At 38.7% G+C, this 19,182-nt stretch overlaps 1 long non-coding RNA gene across 2 annotated transcripts in view; it reads left to right on the top strand.

Moving 5' to 3' along the window:
* Window positions 1-14,466, top strand: part of LOC126234276 (uncharacterized) — a 242,931-nt gene extending 228,465 nt beyond the window's left edge. For both annotated transcript variants that reach the window (XR_007544701.1, XR_007544702.1), the window contains one exon: window positions 13,813-14,466. This is a non-coding gene — a long non-coding RNA (uncharacterized LOC126234276). The remainder of the gene's footprint in view (window positions 1-13,812) is intronic.
* The last annotated feature ends 4,716 nt before the right edge of the window (window positions 14,467-19,182 follow it).

The following is a 19,182-nucleotide window of genomic DNA, read 5'->3' as shown; positions in this document are numbered from 1 at the left end:
AATATAGTGTTGCTTTCTTATAGTATTGTGGCCACCGACTATTAACACTCAATAGATCAGGTATTAAAATCAATATATCACACGATTCGATCATTTTCACGTTATCTTCCATCTGTTTATGTACTGTTGTCATTCACACGAGTTTGTATTATTATGTTAGTTGAAATTAAGATGCCATTCCTCAAACGTTCCTCTTTTACCTTCTTTTGTTTTTTCATTAACAATTTCATCCAATTCAGCCATCTTAAAACTGTCAATAATCATGAGTAATAAAAACCAAGAGGCCGCAGCTTCTTCTCTATTATCTTTGTGGTCAGAGATCAGTCTATTATTTCTATGTGTAATCGCTTTCATTCTGTTCACACACAGAGTTCAATGTTTAGAGGACTTAAATGCAGGACTTAAGTTCTACTGAAAGTACATGAGAAGACTGAGGCCTGCTTGGCACAAAATCTTTGTGTTTGGTCAAGGCCAGGTAGGAGTAAAGTCATTTTAACACTAATGTATGTATTTATGTGTCATACTCCGAACAACACAACGTCAGTTAAAAAAAGGTAAAACTGGACAAGTCATGGTTCAAACACAAACATTAAGCTGTTAAGATTAGTTTTAAATGTGTTGTATTAAGACCAAATAAAACTGTATTTAAATTCAGTTTGTGATGTAAACAAACTTAAAATCTTATTTTATAAAACATAATTGCTCACTAGGCTTGGTAAACTTCGAACAATGTCGCGTCCCCGAGCGGTGTGAGACACTTTGCTATGTTACAGAGGAGCTTACCTCAGTCTTACTTGCTGCTGAGCTGCCATTCGTGGGCAGCTGCTTGAAGACCACTGACTTGGACGATCTACTAAAGCGGCAGTGTTTCAAAGATACAGGACTCGGTGAAGGAAACCAGGTTCTGTCCTCAAGAACTGCATGTACAAGTAAGAATAGGATGATTCCTCCGGCACTAACTAGCCTAGCGCCATACGACTGCCTCAGGTTCTACCTCCGTAGCTCGCTACTGCGGCTGTGGACTCATCCTAAGTTCGACAGACGGGGCCTAGTGACATGGAGACCAGCGGGCATGTGCCGCCTGCTTCGACCTTAGATACTAGTAGACTGGCCTTGCTGTGCAGAAGCTACAGGGCTGGTGTGGCTCCAGCATAAACCATGTGACTGTTGGCAAAACGTGGCGGGATTTCAAATCAGCGGTCTGCCATCCTATGTTTGTATCGTATTTTACCCACATTTCTCAATTGACTGCCAAAAGCTTACAACAAAAATTACTTTCTTATTTGGGAAAAATTATGTCAGAACTACATTTGACGTGGATTTGTTCACAGTACCATTTATAAAATCTAGCAAATACATCGAACGCGGGACGAAATTACTATAAACTATCAATTAAAGTAAAATGTCGTTAAAACTCTTTTAAACAGTAAGAGTGGGCTCGTGTCAAAACTTTAAATATTGGATTCTCCGCGTTTTGAGCTCTAGTCACTTACAAAAGAAAATGGGATATGGGAATTATGTCAACTTTAGGTGCCAAAATTGTCGGCTTTAGGAGCAGGTCCATTTTAGAGTATCAATTTTAGGTGCACTTCAATGGTTCAGTTCCTACTATTTTTACAAAAGTTTAAACTATCAGTTCAAAAAAAATGATATTTTAGATGAAAGGTGAGACTTTGAAGTTTCAGAAAATAATTTTGGAGGCTACATTTATTTAATAGTATTAGAAGGTAGAAAAAAATTCTCTTCATGTGTCGACTAGAGGTGCCCTTACCTTATTATAATCTCACTTATATATACAAAAAGGCGCGTATGTGCAGATGGCTTCAAGTTTTTCCGTTTCTGGGCCTGTATCCAAAGCTGCCTTCGGTTTTCATCCTTAGGGAACCTATGAGTAGGAATGAGGAACAGTTATACTTACTTCCGTAACCGAATTATCACAGATACTTTCCAAAATGTAATATGAGTCTGACTTTACACGCATCACTTTCAACACTTTAATTTACGTGATACTCTATTTCAAGTGTAAAAAACATATAAAAGTCACTTCAGCAGATTTCAATAAACGCATCTGCACTATCATAGAAACACACGTGAAATGTAATGCCATTTCCCCCGACAAAACGCTGAGTACAGCCATAACCGCAACACGAAACAACTATGTTTTGCCAACGTTCAAGTGACTTTAGCCCAGAGGTGTTGGAGCCACGAAAATGACGTCAGGGCCAGTCTATTATATTTATGGTCGAAGGCCGGCTGGCACTTCTTCCGAGAAGGCGGCGACGCTGCTGCTAACAGAGTAACTGAGTACTCACTGAGAGAGGCTGCTGTTGGGCCCTCTTATCTATACGGCGCTTCCCCTGGCCTGTTGTCCCTCGGAAGATTACTGCGGCCTTGCTCGTGTTGTCTCTCTGCACCGAGGAGTCGGCCCGCAGTTTCTCTCACTTACACAATACGATTGCGTACCCTGGCTCGCTGCTGGTGCTCAATCGAGACTTCAGAATATTTTAAACTGACCAGCTCGAGTGTTAGTTAAATATCAATTAAACGTATTGAGGTTTACGACAACACTTTAAGGATACCCAGTGATCGTCTATTTCATAAGAGTCTGAAATTATTTAGGTAGAGTACAGGGTGTTTAAGAGAGATTAATCCGATTTCGCAAGACTGTATCTTCTACGTGATTGAAGATATGAGTAAGGCATTATCGTGTAAAGTTTTATTGTCAGATTGACAGTCCACCTACACAAGGGACTACCTTTCACATGCGTACAAACATGACATTGCAGTACTTCTTACGTTTACTTTTCGGATTAAAACTTTCATTCACCTTTCACAAACATTCAATGTGCCCTGCACCGTACATACGACTAATTCGTCCCATACTTTTGCGAGTACATTTGCAGTTACTGCAACTGTTGCTGGTGGTGTTGCCACGCGCTGTCACAATTCCGCTACGGTCTCAGGTTCGAATTTTGCCTCGGGTATGGATGTGTGTGATGTCCTTAGGTTAGTTAGGTTTAAGTAGTTCTAAGTTATAGGGGACTGATGACCTCAGAAGTTAAGTCCAACAGTGTTCAGAGCCCTTTGAACCTTTTTTTTGTGACAATTCAACCTATGTTGTTGAAAGGTGTGGCATGTAGACTGAATTCTTCACATTACTCTTCTCAGACAAAGGCGGCATATGGGGTCAATGGTGAATGCGAGATCTATGGATGCCTTGAGGTCGATGTATCGTTGAGACAACTCAGTTGCGTGCAGGTGTCACTGAGGTGCTGATCCATCATACTGAAAAACACAATTTTCGGCATGTTTTCGCAATTTTGAGAAAATCCAAATACATCCAGATACTTGATTCCTACAGCAGTCCAAGTGGCACCAAATGGACTCTACCGGTTATCACGTGAGCTGGCAACTCGTTATTGGTGCCAAATTAAAACAAAGGTGTGTAGTGATTTAAAGTGCGTAGATATCTTCCCAAGTAAACAAAAACACACCGTTACCGTCACTATACACTTCAAATGTAAATAGGAAACCACTTAACGAATGTGAATGCAGTGAATGTTACGATCTAAGTAGTCCTAATGGTCATAAGAAACTCAGTAAAAATGCAGGGACATTTTTTCAAGTAGTACACAGGAAAAGGAGAGGAAACGTATCCTTTTATAATGAAACAGAAATCTACAAGAGTACTGAATGGGGAAAAAAAGTGAAACTGGGGCTGAAGAACACAAACATTCGTACTAAACTACACTACAAACTACGAAACAGAATCGAAACTTAGTGCTCCAGAATTCTACAGCAACTGAAAATGCTAATTATACCAGTAATTATACCAGTAACTTACAGTAAAGTGATCATAAATTGCTCAGAATGTCACTCCCATATTTTATAAACTGTGCACGTTCAGTGTCTTAGAAACAAACTTGATGTGTTACCATTCTCAATAGAAGACGTGAAGCTAGATTCGTTGTACCTGCTTGAACACTGGTTATCAGCGCAAGAAGCTGAATACCACAGTTGCACTGAATATCTAAATTTAGTAAGTGTGTGATAACAGAATAACTGCTTCCTTTGTTGGAGTTTCTATACAGGGTGGTTAGAAACAGTCTGAAAAGCTTTTAAGGGACTCGCAGAGGAGGGTGTGCAGAGAAATAATTCTTAAGAAACAAATTCGATACCCTCCGCTGTTTCACTGTTATGCAGCACTGAATTAAGCCAATCAGATCGTCGCAGCCTGCCAGAGGCCGTGTCGCCAAATGTGTTATGTGTTTGATTTCCTCAAACCGAACAAACGTAGCTTTTGCTCACCTAGCTTATTTTTGTCACTTCCATAAAAGGTAACTTTTAATAGGTGGTGAGCATTTCAATATGTGTAACTTACGGACCAACAAATGGCTGTGCATTATCGCATTTTAGCCCGTAAAAGTGCTTCAATTTGTGAGTGCAACGGCCTAATTCCCTAACTTGTATCTCAATAACTTGGAAACGCACGCAACGCATCGAATTATTTTTAAGATGTATATATATTACAACCTCCGCTGCAACATCCTTATAGACTTTTCAGACCGTCAGCTGCTTGAGAGTTATTAGATCGTAATGTCTCAGTATACTATTTGCCAAATGGCAACTTTGAAAATTTCCTCACCCAGAGGGAGTCTTGGCTGTGCTAATTAAGGTACTTGAAATCAAAAGCTCCATTGCCTGGTGATTTCAAACCATACTAACGAGAGAGAATTTATGAATTTAGTAGCCAGTTATGGCCTGTTTTTAGCTGATGATCTGCCAAGCAGAGTTTATACCTGCTGTGACACTGTGATCACAAATCTAAGTACTTGAGATAATGAGATGACTGTTGTTGAACCAATCATCTCCGACCACAGAGCACTAGTTATTTAACTTCATACAAAAACAGTTAATAATAAACCAGCTCTTCCCTGGCATTCTAATTATGTATTCATAAAAGGGATTTTAAATAAGGAAGCATTAAGTGTTTGTCAAACAGCATTATTTGCAATAAAATGACAACCTCGATTATAGGAAATAGCAGCACCTGATACGTTTAAAGAGTTCTTCCAGATGATCGAAAGCAAATTTGGCTATTTCTATCCCCAGAAGATCCATAAATGTCCTGAGAGCAAGTCAGAACACAGAAAGAACGTAGTGAAAGGAAAAATGTGGTATACCTAGGGACATTAAATAAAAGGAATGTACTGCTAGTACTTGATAATTTCAAAGCAGCAGCTTATCACAGTTCAAGCGAAATGTTTTACAGTAAATATTTACACACAAAAATAATTTGTGTATAGGAAGTACAAGAAGCTAGGAAGAAGAGAGGTGCTAGGTTAATTGAAGGAGGTCGCAACCTATGCGACGCAGCCTGCAACCTCGTCGCTGAAATAGAAAGAAACATATCTTTTCATTAAGTTTGTGCATTTAATATCACTTAAACAACAAAAGGCGCGGCATGTTGAAACAGAAGAAAGTACCAAAAACATTAAATAATAAAAGTTTTGAGATCTTACAGGCCTTCTGATTGTCAGTATATATGTGGGATGCCCACTAGTGCCCTCGAGAAACTTAATCTATGAAATTCCTATGGAGTGTTTATTAACGGCTGATGGCTGCTGTATTTAGCTTATGTGTCGATGTTTTGACTGCGTGAGTAAAGTCTGTTCTAGACCCGTTCTAGACGTGACACCACCACCTAAAGATTCACTCCCGTAGTAGATTGCTATAGAGATTCAGCCTTGCAGCTCTTGTGACTTCTCTCAGGGTCCTGCTATGATGTGCCGTGTTCTTCCTCACCATCGAACTTCTTCCAGTTATGTCTTACATTGTCACAATCTTACAAAAACGGTTAGACGTTACGTGGAATCTTAATATTCCCATAACCAATTAATAATTGCTGTCTCAAAGACATCTCGTTAACATTCTGTGAATACTGTGTAACAGCAATAGCTCATGTACATCATGTTCGTCTTCCTCGGTGCCGCAGGTCTTCCATGGTACCAGGGCTCCTTCATTCCTTTTTGCTCCACGGAGATTACAGGCTCTCTGCAGCTGGTAGAAATGGTTCAAATGGCTCTCAGCACTATGGGACTTAATATCTGAGGTCATCAGTCCCCTAGACTTAGAACTACTTAAACCTAAGGACATCACACACATCCATGCCCGAGGCAGGATTCGAACCTGCGACCGTAGCAGCAGCGCGGTTCCGGACTGAAGCGCCTGCAACCGCTCGGCCACACCGGCCGGCCCAGCTGGTAGACTCCGCACTCGTCGAGTAATACTTTCCCACAGTATGTGACCCGATATTTACAAATTAATTGCGGTCACGAACATCTTTACTCTGAGCTTTATATTCCATGAGTGGCATGGATGATTACAGCTCAAACACGAACTATGGTAATTAGTAAGTTTTCCTGTGTCGATATATTCCCAGACTTTCTGAAGCTTGCACGGACAGCGCCATTTCATAAAAAGTGTGACGCAGTCATGGTGGCAAGCTTCAGACCAATTTCAGTAATTCCACTCTTCGCTATAGTTCGTGTCTGCACTGAAAGACCAAATGACAAATTATTTCGAAATTAATCAACTCCTGACAGATGCACAGCATTTTGTTGTTGTTGGGAAACTCAGTTCTACAACTGCTGCCGCACTAAATCTAGTTAGTAGGATAAGCACAGTTGCGAAGGAAAAGAGTCCATAATTTACGACACTTTGCGAAATTAATAAGGCGTTTGACGGCAATCCTCGTAAGGTCCTAAACAAGCCAGTCGATATGGAGTTGGTGCCAACACACTGGAAACCCCCAAATCTTACCCGGAAAAGAGAGGGCATTTTTGTATCAGACCAAAGAGCACTATCATGAGAACGAAGAACAGCATGCCACATGGATCGCTAATGGACCCCTAGTGTTCCTAGTTTTTGTAAGTGATGTTGAAGCTGCACTCTGCAGATGACACAACTTTGTACACGAAAAACATTAACACTAATAATGCCCAAGAAGGAGCAGGTCTTTTGTTTCATATAATAAAGAAATGATGTGCTTTAAACAAACCGAAAACCGAGGAAGAAAACACGCAAAAATTTGCATTTAGCCTCAGTGACAAAGGATACCTGAGCAGTGAGGGGGCTGTGAAACTTAAGTGTTTCATGGTAGACAGCAAACTCACATGCTGCGAACGTGCGTGTGACAACCTCTCACGAGTCAAATACCTCTCGCAAAAACTGAAACACGTGATAAATGATCAGAATCTGCTAATGCTATATTCTTCACTGTTTCATAGCTATATTAGGTATGGCTCATTACTATGGGGTCATTCTGCAAGTTGACAGGAAGTACTGCTACTCAAAGAGCCAAGCAATAATGGTCATACCATTACGCAGTAAACTGGAATCCATGATCACGCGTCTAGGATTATGACCAGTTTCACTCATAATGTCTTCAACTGTCTGATGTAGATGTACGTGAAGGGTAATTATGAAATGTTCAGCAACAGAAGTGATATTTACATTTATAACACGCGCAGTAAGGAAAATATAGACATGCCGAGCTATCGAATGTCGGTGAAAGGGACGGCTTTTAAAAAGACGCTGATAAAATGTTCAGTCACCTACAAACGGAAATGAAACTCATGGAAACGGTGAAACGTGTTGCACAGTCTGCGCCAAAATCCACTGTACGTCTTAGTGAATTTTGCAACAGGAAAACAGCAAACTGGACTGCCTAAATAATGCACTACTGTACGAAATTAGTTACTATTTTAGCAAACACGCACTAGTGAAAAAAATGGTCTCTTTTTATATTATACTGTACATACACTAATTTGTTATTCAGTCATTGGATATCGATGCTCGTGTGCAGTCTAATGTTTGTAATACTGATGCACTTCCCTCAGTCGTGACTGGTGACAGGTACTGCTACGGTAATAAGGCAATATTTCAGTTTAGTTTCAGTTTAGTTTTAGTTATTTCATGTTCCGTACATCATTTTCCCGATTATTTTATCGGTATGAACTGGAACAAGTCAGATTACAAGATATATATACACACATGAATAGTCCTAATATTAATATTACTGAATTTTTTTATTCCACACATGCAACGACATTTAGAGGTACAATTATTTTTTATTTTTTTATTTTTTGTTTACCATTTCTGAAACAGAAACTCGTCCATGGAGTAGAAGGAGTTGTCCAAAAGAAATGATTGTAAGCTAGATTTAAAACTTGATCTGCTACCTGCCAGACACTTAATGTTGTTGGGCAAATGATCAAAGATTTTTGTTGCTGAATAATGAACTCCTTTTTGAGCAACTGACAGCTTCAATAACGGATAGGAAAGGTCATTTTTCCCTCTAGTGTTGTATGTATGAACATCACTGTTCTTCGCGAATTGAGATGGATTATTTGTAACGAATTTCATTAGAAACTCCTTGAAAAGGTGCCTACATGACGTCCTTGGCTGGACACCACTAATTATTCTCACTGCTCACTTTTGTGCAATCAATACTTTATGTCTAATTAGTGAGTTACCCCAGAAAACTATTCCATAAGACATTATTGAGTGGAAATAAGCAAAGTATGTTAGGAGGCTGATCTGTTTATTACAAGACTAGCGATTATACGAAGAGCGAAAGAAGCTGAACTTAGTCGTCTGAGAAGCTCAGTAATATGCTTCTTCCAGTTCAAGTTGTCATCAGTGTGGACACCCAAAAATTTGAAGGAATCTACCCTGTTAACTGAGCCTTGTTCATATGCTACATCAATTGTCGGTATGACTCTATTCGGTGTACAGAACTGGATGTAGTGAGTTTTTTCAAAATTAAGGGAGAGCCCATTTCCTGAGAACCACTTAATAATTCTTTGAAAGACATCCTTAAAAATATCTTCAGCTGCTTTTTCTGAAAAGGAATTTATTATAACACTCGTATCATCTGCAAAAAGTACTAGTTCCACTTGCTGAACGTTAAGTGGGAGGCCATTCACATGAATAAGGAACAGCAGAGGACTCAAAATTGAATCCTGTGGGACTTCCTTTGTGATAACTCCCCATTCAGTAGAATTTACCACCCTTCCAACATTATTTGTGTTATTCAGCAATACTTTAGAAGCTTAAGTTAAAATTCACCTGAAACTTCTGTCTTGATGTAGAAGGTATAGTCTCGTGAAATTAGACGAATGTTTTTGAAACACCGTGTTTGATTCAAAGTTTTGATTCCGTTGAAATCAACATTTCTGCACATTAAGTACAAATCAATGTGCTTTGGTTCAAATGGCTCTGAGCACTATGGGACTTAACTGCTGAGGTCATCAGTTCTCTAGAACTTAGAACTACTTAAACCTAACTAACCTAAGGACATCACACACATCCATGCCCGAGGCAGGATTCGAACTTGCGACCGTAGCGGTCGCGCGGTTCCGGACTCTAGCGCCTAGAACCGCTCGGCAACTCCGGCCGGCCAATGTGCTTTAGTACTACGAAAACTACACCACCCATGTTGGGTAATGCTTTAGTACTACGAAAACTACACCACGCATGTTGGGTAACACATCAAGACTTTATGGCAAAAATAAAAATAGCTGTAAACTATTTTAAGTGCATGACAACTTGATTCTCTCCACGGAAACAAAACCGGTTTCTTTCCCCTTTCCTAGTGTAACGACGTTTACAGTTCTTCCAGTGAAGACCCCGGCGGTAAATCAGTCTCGATCTGTCTTACAATTTCATTAGCCAGCGTGCTTATCCTTCTGTTTGTAGAACGCATGGTAATTCAAATGTGCTGAAATTAACTCCAGCTCTATACAGCTTTTAAGCTGTTCAGTAAGGACAAGTGAAAAACAACGAAACTTCGTCAACAACCAGAAAACCAAAAGAATACGACTGGAGTCCCATAAAGCGCGTACATATGTGTGTGAGTGTGTGGGGGGGGGGGGGGGGGGGAGAGCACACGTGTTGCTACTGTGATCTGTCTAATTTCCTTTCCTTGATGTAGATCAATGGTCTGTCAGTAAACACGGTACATGAATCACCAAGTTTCATTTTTAAGAATGACACAAGACTGCTGTGGGAGATTTGGAATGTTGAGTAAATGCTTAGCAAATTATATAGTCGGCGTTTCAGTAGTTAAGGCCCATTCTATACGCCAGAGTCCTGGGGTTTCATACTAATCAGTTCTAGTATTTATATCTGCCATTTGTCACTTATTCCAACTCTGGGAATGTTGATTAGTTTGAAAAATACTATGTTGCATCGTGGGTGGACTTACTCATGAACTGTAGCTTCCTCTGCAGCTGGCTGGGAAAGTCAGTGCAAATGTTACAGAAAGGAAAAGGCGTGCAACTTTCAATAGCTTTACGTAAAGCACTGTGTTATTAAAACCTACCTTCGAGCTCACGACTGCTTTACATTTTTTAGTAGGTTGTAACGTTACGACAGATTTTTGTTATGTGCAATAGAATACAGTAGCTACACTTACTGGTTTAAAAAAAGAACAAGAAAAGGAAAGAAACATGATCAGTGAGGTCGAGAATTATAAAACTTAGAACTGAAGACATATGAGGAGCTTTCTGTATAGTATCACATACTTGTACAGAAACCGACTTCAGCTGTCTCCATCACTGAATTTTGTGGAAGCTCGTTTGCTCTTTAGGTAACTCAGAGTGTTCTCTTTGCCTAGAAGAAGGCGCTAGTGACATTCACGGGTGTCAGTTGAGGCACTTGCATTGTTCTGGTGTGTTTGAATTGTAACTCTGCGTTCCGTCTACATACACTCCCTCATGGGATTTGTGGTTAATAACATGAACTCATTCAATAGGAGATGCAATATTCACAATGAGAACAATAGATAGGAAAGTAATGTTTACTTAGATGAGAATTATTTCAGCCAGCAACAAAACAGCGTGCGTTATTGAACAGGTCCAGTTTCCTATAGGCTTCCAGCACGACTGAGAAATGTGAATGATGTTTTCAAATTTAAGGTTAAGAGATCCTCACGGTTTCACTCGTTTATTACGTTTTGCAAGTCCTCACAGTAGTTTAGAGCCTTTCGTTGAAATTCCCTTCTTATTCATACAAACCATCATCTTTTCATTTTTTGTTTCATTTTTTATTATTATTTTTCTTACGTTTCTGTACGAAGTGACAAGTTGTCTGACAGAGTAACTTTGGTTCAGATGGCCTCAGTGGACCAAAGATAACAAATAAATGAAAAATAAAAGTGCCATAACCACGACAAGTATTGACATCGATAAAAAAAATAGTGTCGCAGAAGCTGAATGTTCTGGCAGTAGCAACTTTCTTCTTCTTTTTTTTATTTTTATTTTTATTTTATTTTTTTTTATTTTTTTGAGTGTAAACATTGTCATCACTGTTACGCAACTGGCGCAGATGCAGCTTCGACACGCCGTGTCCGCTTCCTGTTGCTGGACGAGATATCCTCCGCTGCGTGCCACGAGGTTGGGGCCACCTGGCCGTGCTGCCACTGCTGACAAGTGCTCGGCCCTTATCGGAAAGCGCGCCAAAACTTTTTCGGCGCGACTCTGTGTGCGCGCACAGGAAGCGGGCGACACCAGCCAAAACAAAAAGCGGCCGTGACGCGTGACGCGTGGCGCGCATGCGCAGCTCGCTATCTGCCCGAGCGTGGCGTCGCGGCGCTCTCTTTGTGACTGGAAACCAATCACGAGGGGGAGGGGAAGAGCGCGTGACGTCATCGCATTGTCAGGCTGTGAAAACAACATGCGCGCCCCGTACGTCGCCCTCCCCTCACCCCGCCCGCTGCCACCCCTATCCCGCCCCCACCACATGCCCTGGCGTTGCGCGCGACTGCCGACGGGTCGCACACCCCCTTCACTACAAGCACTCGCTTTACTTTTTTTGGTTTTTATTATTGACAGTTCAAAGGGCTCCCGTAAGCTCGCGCGGTATTCACGTACCTGATTGCCTAATAACATTTTGCCCGTGTTAACCCCACCCTGATGCCCAAAATTCCCTCCCTCCGCCCGCCACCCTGCTCTCTCACTCTCGCTCTCTCTCTCTCTCTCTCGTCCACATACCCCCACCCACACTTCGCTTTCACCCGTCTATAATACTACCGATATGGCCGCCATATTAAGTTAATCGGAATAAATAAACAAACGAGTGTTGGAAGTAATTACTGGGGTGAAACAATCGCTACAAGATGTGTGTACTCTTCTCATTGTGACAAGGTTGAAAGATTCGACAGCGCCATAGAATGTCACTGCGTTCCCTGGACAGGGTTGCCTGCAAAACGCTCCGTAATGGGACACCGGCCAGCACCCTCCAAAAAGGCGGCCCACTGAGACCCGTCGGCCGTATTATGAGGCCAGATAACTAATGAACGATCGCTCTCTTTTATTTGCACTACCTTCAAATTTCGACGATCGTACGCTTTTTTTCCAGGAACTATGTAAATAGCCAGTACTTGACTGGCCGCATTCATCGAAATTTCCTTGTCAAAATGATGAGCAAACATCGCATGTACTCCAAACTGAAAAATATTTTTATGAAAAAAGCATAAATAATAACGGTACGTGCCGAGAGACGAGAAGGACCACATACATACAGTGAAAAATCATTAACTTCTTGACACAAAAATTCCTTTCCATTTCTTCAAATCTACTACTAAAACAGTTGTATTTTCCCTGTGGTGCAGCTACTCGAAATAGTTGTAACAAAGAAGCACCAACAGGGTATTCACATAGGTATATGTTTGTCGACACCATCTAAACTATATCAAACTTAATCCCAATCAGCTCAGCTTTTATGCCATAGTGCATAGTAAATCTTTCAGTGAATGCTAATACGTTGTAGTGATGGACAACTGAAAAACTGAACATATGATATCTTAAATCAACAAGTTTCACAAAACACAGGTTACTTACAAAAACAGTAGTATATAGGATACTTCAAGAGCAAAGAGGCAATGTTCCTTGCGCATAGTCTCAATACAAATTATTCTTGGATGTTAGAGATGAAGAACGAAACAACTGTCACTACAGAAAACTAATTAAATACTTACAGTTTTTGAGTCAATAGAAATTAACAATGACGTCTGATGGTACTTTTATGGTAGGTTTACTGAATTTGATATTTTAATAGTCAGAAAATGGGTTGTCCGCAGAATAGCAATGGATCCAAAAGCTCTGATTATGAAACAACTTTCTAACAACGAATGAATTTTACTTTCAGTCACAAAAACAGGCCAACCATCTATTGTAATACTTATCTTTGCCTTGAGATTTCTTTCATACAGCTTCTCATTAACGAAACACACATAAGAAGCAAATGTCATGTACATAACAGTCGACGTATTTCAGATCCTTGATGTTCCATATCAAATGGGTAAACATATACTGGTTGGGCTGTAGTGTCTTTGGTGTGCTACATATTATTTTTCTATGTTTTTTATAATGTGTCATTAATAAGATACTCACAAATTATTTATATCTCAGTATCTTTTATTTTCTTAATATACTGTCGACTTTTTTTACATATTAGATAAACTTCGTATTTTTCTAATCAGGAAGATACTTAGTTGTTCATTTATAAATATAATTAGGTATTATGGATGAAACTTACACAAACATGATGTAGCATAATATTCTACATTATTGTAGAATTCATATTCTACAACATTGCTGAATGTTACACCAGTGTTGTGTGTGTATAAGACAGTCTAACAAGAACTGACAGAACAGTCAATCAATGCAATATCACTAGGCATATCACTAATTAATTGCATAAAATTTGTTTTATGTAATACTAAAAGAAATACTTCTTTCATTACAGGTTCAAGAATTGCTACATGTGAAACATGTAAACCCAATGTTCTAATGTTGCATCTGTCCTGAAGAGGAAAGCATGAGACCTAAAACTTCAACGTTTTAATGCAACATATTTTTTGGGTCATAACAGCAACATTTATTTGTGTATTGATCCAACTGGTATACTGACAGTTTGTAGCCAAACAGAGAATCAGCTAAATGTAAATTTCCAAATCGCATTTCAAAAATTGTACGATATCTTTTACATTCCTATAATTTAACCCAGTTTCAAATTTGATAAAAAATAATCCACACACATTGGTATGATAAGAGTCATAACACAGTTTATTAATGTACGTAATACCCAATTGGATTTGAGATCTCAGGCCAAAGCTCTGAATATTAAATAACTTTTTGTCTTTTGTGCCTATAAATTTAGAAATGCACTAAACCAAAGATGAGAGTATTTATTCAAAACTTACTGAGTATCAGTTCCTGAGAAAAAATTTGTACCCAAAAGCAACTTGATTTGTGAAAGGCTGTAATAGGAATGGAATGTGGTGTTCAGCCGAAAGAAAGCATTAGGTGTCTCTTTAAGTATAAAATCATATTAACAACCACTTCAGTGAACACATACACGTTTGCTACGAATAACCTTTTTTCATTGGTTTTTGTAGAGAGTAGCATCAACATATATAATAATGTTAATTAAAAGAATCATTTTTGTATTTAACTGAATAATCATGAGATGATAATCTTTATATTGCAATGCACAGGTTGGTGGCAATAAAATCTACAGACTACATATAATGAAAGTTCTGAAATCAAATATAAGGAAAAAAAGAATAAAGTAGCAAGTAGGTGTACTTATTCTTCATCTTTTTTTCTTTTACCTTGACTTTGCTCAGAAACACATTAAATGTTGCCAGGCAACAAATATTATTTCTGGAATTCAGTAAACAACTTTTTTTTGGAGAATATTTTTCTCTACATGAGACATTTTTACAGGTTAAAAACAGTATGCGTTTTGCCAGCGGAAAATTATTTATATATTAGTCAGGTCCCCAGTATACCGACGAATTCAAATTTAAGTAAGATACTAATAGCTGCAGAAAATCTGGTGCAGTCACATAATTGCATCACACAACTGACAAATTCACAAATAAAACGATACTTCAAAACAGACTTGTTGAATCTTTTCCTTTTCCTTTTTTTCCTCGTCTTGTAAGTCCCCCAACAAACAAAATCTGACTAAAGCCATTAAAGCTAATGGCACACTTGTAATCAATAAATTGAAAGTAGATAATATAGTTGATTATGTACAGCTAAAAATGGAAATAAATGAAGTAGAACACTCAGTGAATTTTCTGTCCACAAGTAAACAGAAAATAACGTAGTATAAGTGATTAACATGAAAATATTAATGCACGCTGGTCCTAAGAAGCCTACTACATATTTCATAGTACATTTATGACTTCTTACACTTCAGTGATTGAAGAAGTACTTTAGTTATGTCCTTCTTCATTTCTTGTACTTCCATGTGACATAACTGTCTCCTACCACCAGATTTTCAAGGTTCAGCATACTTAACTGTAACACGTCTTTTTTTTGGAAAGAACTGGTTGTGGATCTACAAATTAAGTGATAATCACAGTTAGTTGACATATCCTGCTGAAAAACCGTGCTGCACATTATCATGTAACCAGTGAGTTTATCATTTAAGCAACACAATATGCTCACATTGCTCAATCTGTTTAGACAAGAAACGTTCTGCACAATTACGGGTGTGTATAAGAACGGAACAGAGAGCATTACGTAGTTGGAATTTTCTGTAATCTTGCCAGTGTCTTAGATTTCATAAAACATAAAATTCTGCTGTGGAAACTAAAATTGTATTCAATTAAAAGATTCTCCTCTTATCTTAACAACAGAAAACAGAGTGTTTCATTAACAAATGATGCAACTGTGAATAAGACTAAGTTCACAGTGGGGAAACATTAAAAGTGGTACCCTATAAGGATAAGTGCTCGACCCATTCCTATTCGTCTAAGACACTAAGGCACTCTTCAAAAACTATAATGTTAGCTGATGACACTAGTATGCTAACAAAGGGCCAAACACATCTAACCTATACATGGCCAGGAAAGTAATGGAAGAGGCTTGTAACTGTTTCACAGGAAACAACTTAAACCTTAACGTCTCCTCTTACAGAATTCGAAATAAACAATAATTACTTGCAGGTACACGAAGTAGAGGTCAAAACCCACAAACCAAATGATAATCTGTGTGTGTGAAATTTCTAGGAATACAGATGGATAAAAAACTGTTTTCGTACTGTAAAAGGAAAGTTAACCAGAAGTTTAGTTTTATTGATTTGCACTTTTCACTCTCACTGTATTGATCTACAGGCAGAAATGTTCCCAAGCTTTGCATTCTTTTACTTCATACTGCCCCATATCATAATCTTTTGCAGCAGTTCAGCTATGGTCAAGAGTATTTCTTATACCGAAGTAAGAATATTGTAGAGTAAGTCTGGGAGAGTCGGACCACTAGGTGAGACGAACTAGTGGCGTATTTCACAAATGCGCCGCTAGAGAGCAGCCACCGTTATTTGTGAGGAAGCTCTCTTGTGGGCAAAAGTGGTGCAAAGGTGTTGCTGTTATTTTCATGTTTGTTCTGGAAGAAAATCACATTCTCTTTTCTGGTAAGCCGAAAAGTTTTATCGTGTAGTTACATAATTTTAGTATTTAAGCTCTATTATTTGTATTTATTGATGTAGTTCTTTTTACTGCGAGCTTCACAAATGTGTAGGCATCAAACTAACCTAAAAATGCCCCGAGTTCGCTACCTCCAGATAAAAGTCGCTGTGGTGCTTCACTCCCAGACGGTCGGAGGAGATAGACAAGCGTTCATTGGGAGATATAAACCACTCGTTTTAATGAGGGAGAGATAGAGTGTAGTTAAATTTAGCTTCAAGACATGTGGAATAATCTCACTGAAGATGGCTGCAGTCCCAGACTATGCTTATTTGTTGGAAGATGTGTCTGTGTCAACAAATGGGAGAGTAGAATCTCACACAAAGGCTAGTAAACCAACACCCATCATAAGACCTAGTGATCCAAAACACATCTTAAGAGCAGAGTTATTGGCACGAGTCAAATTCCTTGACTGACACAACTTTGGACTCCACTCCTTCTAAACCTAAAACTTCCAAGACTATCACTTTCAAACTGTCTACTCCTAAGCCAACACAGGCAAAACTTTTGGAAGAAATGTCATCCGTTTCTTCTATTGATAAAACTATGAATTTTAGGAGGAAGGCATCAATCGTTCCAAATGACTAAACTCTACTGAAAAAATTGAAACTGTAAAGAAAAAGAGGGAATGAAAAGAAAGGAAATAGAAAAAAGATAACCAAAGGAAAATACTAGCGAAAATGAAAACAGACTGAAGAAACTAAAAAGGGAAAAATACTGCAACTAGCTCAGAGTGTTCATCTGATACAGACATTGTAGAGGATTGCAAAAATAACTTTGATGAATGGGACAAAGATAAGTGTGTAGGATATATTGAAACCTTTTACGAAACTAATAACAATGACAATTACCATCAGTGAGTTGCTCGTTCATGATGGTCAAATGAATGTTGTTCAACATTTGGCAATAAGTGTAATGGCCGTGGCGAGAGAAAGATAGGCTAATGCTTGAACAAGGCAACTCATCAGAAAAACCAATGTTCAGTCAAGATTTATAATAAACTGATAGATTTGTTTTGGACTCAACTATTTAATAGTATAATTCTGTGTTCATTAAACATATTCCAATTAAAATACTAAATTAGCCATTACTATATGTCCATCTCTCCTAACACCCTTGTCCATTTCACCCACACACTTATGGGTGAGATGGTCTACTCAAGTATGTTTTCATTTTATCGTATCTCTTGCATCTTAAGTGCCAGCGCATCGACAATACATTGTAATTAAGTTTGTATGACAATCTATACGAACACCCTGCCAAAAGACAATAAACGTTGAAAAATACACAAATTTTATGGTGGAGAAGAAAAAGTTGTCCAACTGTCCAAAACGTATCCCATTATCATAGTATGAAGGCTTTCTGGCTTTACCAGAAGATATGTATCCCATTATGTTGATAATCGAATATTTTGCAGAAACCTGGGAACACTTTGGAATTTTTACACTCACATGCCAATAGTTATACTCCCAAATGACATTCGCGGTTAATAATGCGGGTAAATTCAGGGTGAATTGCATAATTCACAACTAAAATTCTAAAAGTATAAATTATTTTCGTATAGGCATACCTCCCTGTCTAGGTTTCATCACAGAGTTTTATAATCTGATGCAAAATGGTATAATAGGTGAACAGGTAGGTAACAGACATTATAAAGGAAACTTAAAATCACCAGCTGTTCAAAAACAAAGTAAATTAATACCTTAAATGCTACGCTTCCTGTGATTTACTACTTTATTTGGTCTCAAAACAAAACTGGACTTTTTCAGTATAAACCCATAGGAAGCGTACTGCCCAATAGGAAGCGTACTGTGTAAAGTTTTTAAGTGCTTTGTTTCACGTGTTACATAAAAACAGCAGTTGAATAGATTTATAAGAGGGACTGTGACTTCCTTCAAATTACTTATTTTTTCTCCGAATTTACATACACCTTACACATACAAAGTAATTCAGAAGTAATTTTCATAATTATCAGTATGAGTAGAGTAGCATTAGTCATAATTTATTTTAGTGTGCTTTATAGACGAAGGCTACAGCAGCTGCTTCTGCTTCTTAATGTATAATTTCATTGTCCCAATATCCCCGAAAGCCCTCCTGAATTTTGGGATTAACGGAACACAGTGAATGGATGAGTGCATCAGTTGAACGTCTGCTAAGATTTTCTGGAAACATCGGACAAAATGACTTGCTGCATACGCCCCTAAGCAAACGTGCTCCTTCCGATGCATAGTGAACTCAAAAATGGAGGAAGTTGTTAGATATGACAAGGTCATCGAAAAGGTAGTGACGACGTGGGATCCGTATCAGGTCGACCACATATGTGACATCGAGCTTACACAAAGAAGAGCAACATGTGTCACAAGCGCTTTCCCTAACGGGTAAGTGTAACAGAACAATCTATTTTGGCAGACTGGAAAATTTTAACAATCTCATTGCAGGGTGGAATGCGCGAATATTGTTCCCAGCCACTTTCGTATCACTACAATGAGGACGTTGAAGATGAAAATTGGGATAAGAACACAGTTATAAACAGATTATTCTTTCCCCTGCTCCATCTATCAGCGCAACGAGAAGGTACTTGAACAAAAGTTACAGCAGTTAAGTCCCATTTGCTAAGCACTTTTGTTGCTTTTCCCAAT

The sequence above is a fragment of the Schistocerca nitens genome, chromosome 2, assembly GCF_023898315.1.
Source record: "Schistocerca nitens isolate TAMUIC-IGC-003100 chromosome 2, iqSchNite1.1, whole genome shotgun sequence".
Taxonomy (NCBI): domain Eukaryota; kingdom Metazoa; phylum Arthropoda; class Insecta; order Orthoptera; family Acrididae; genus Schistocerca; species Schistocerca nitens.
The sequence above is the reverse complement of the archived record's forward strand: the minus strand, read 5'-3'. Positions and strand labels throughout refer to the sequence as shown.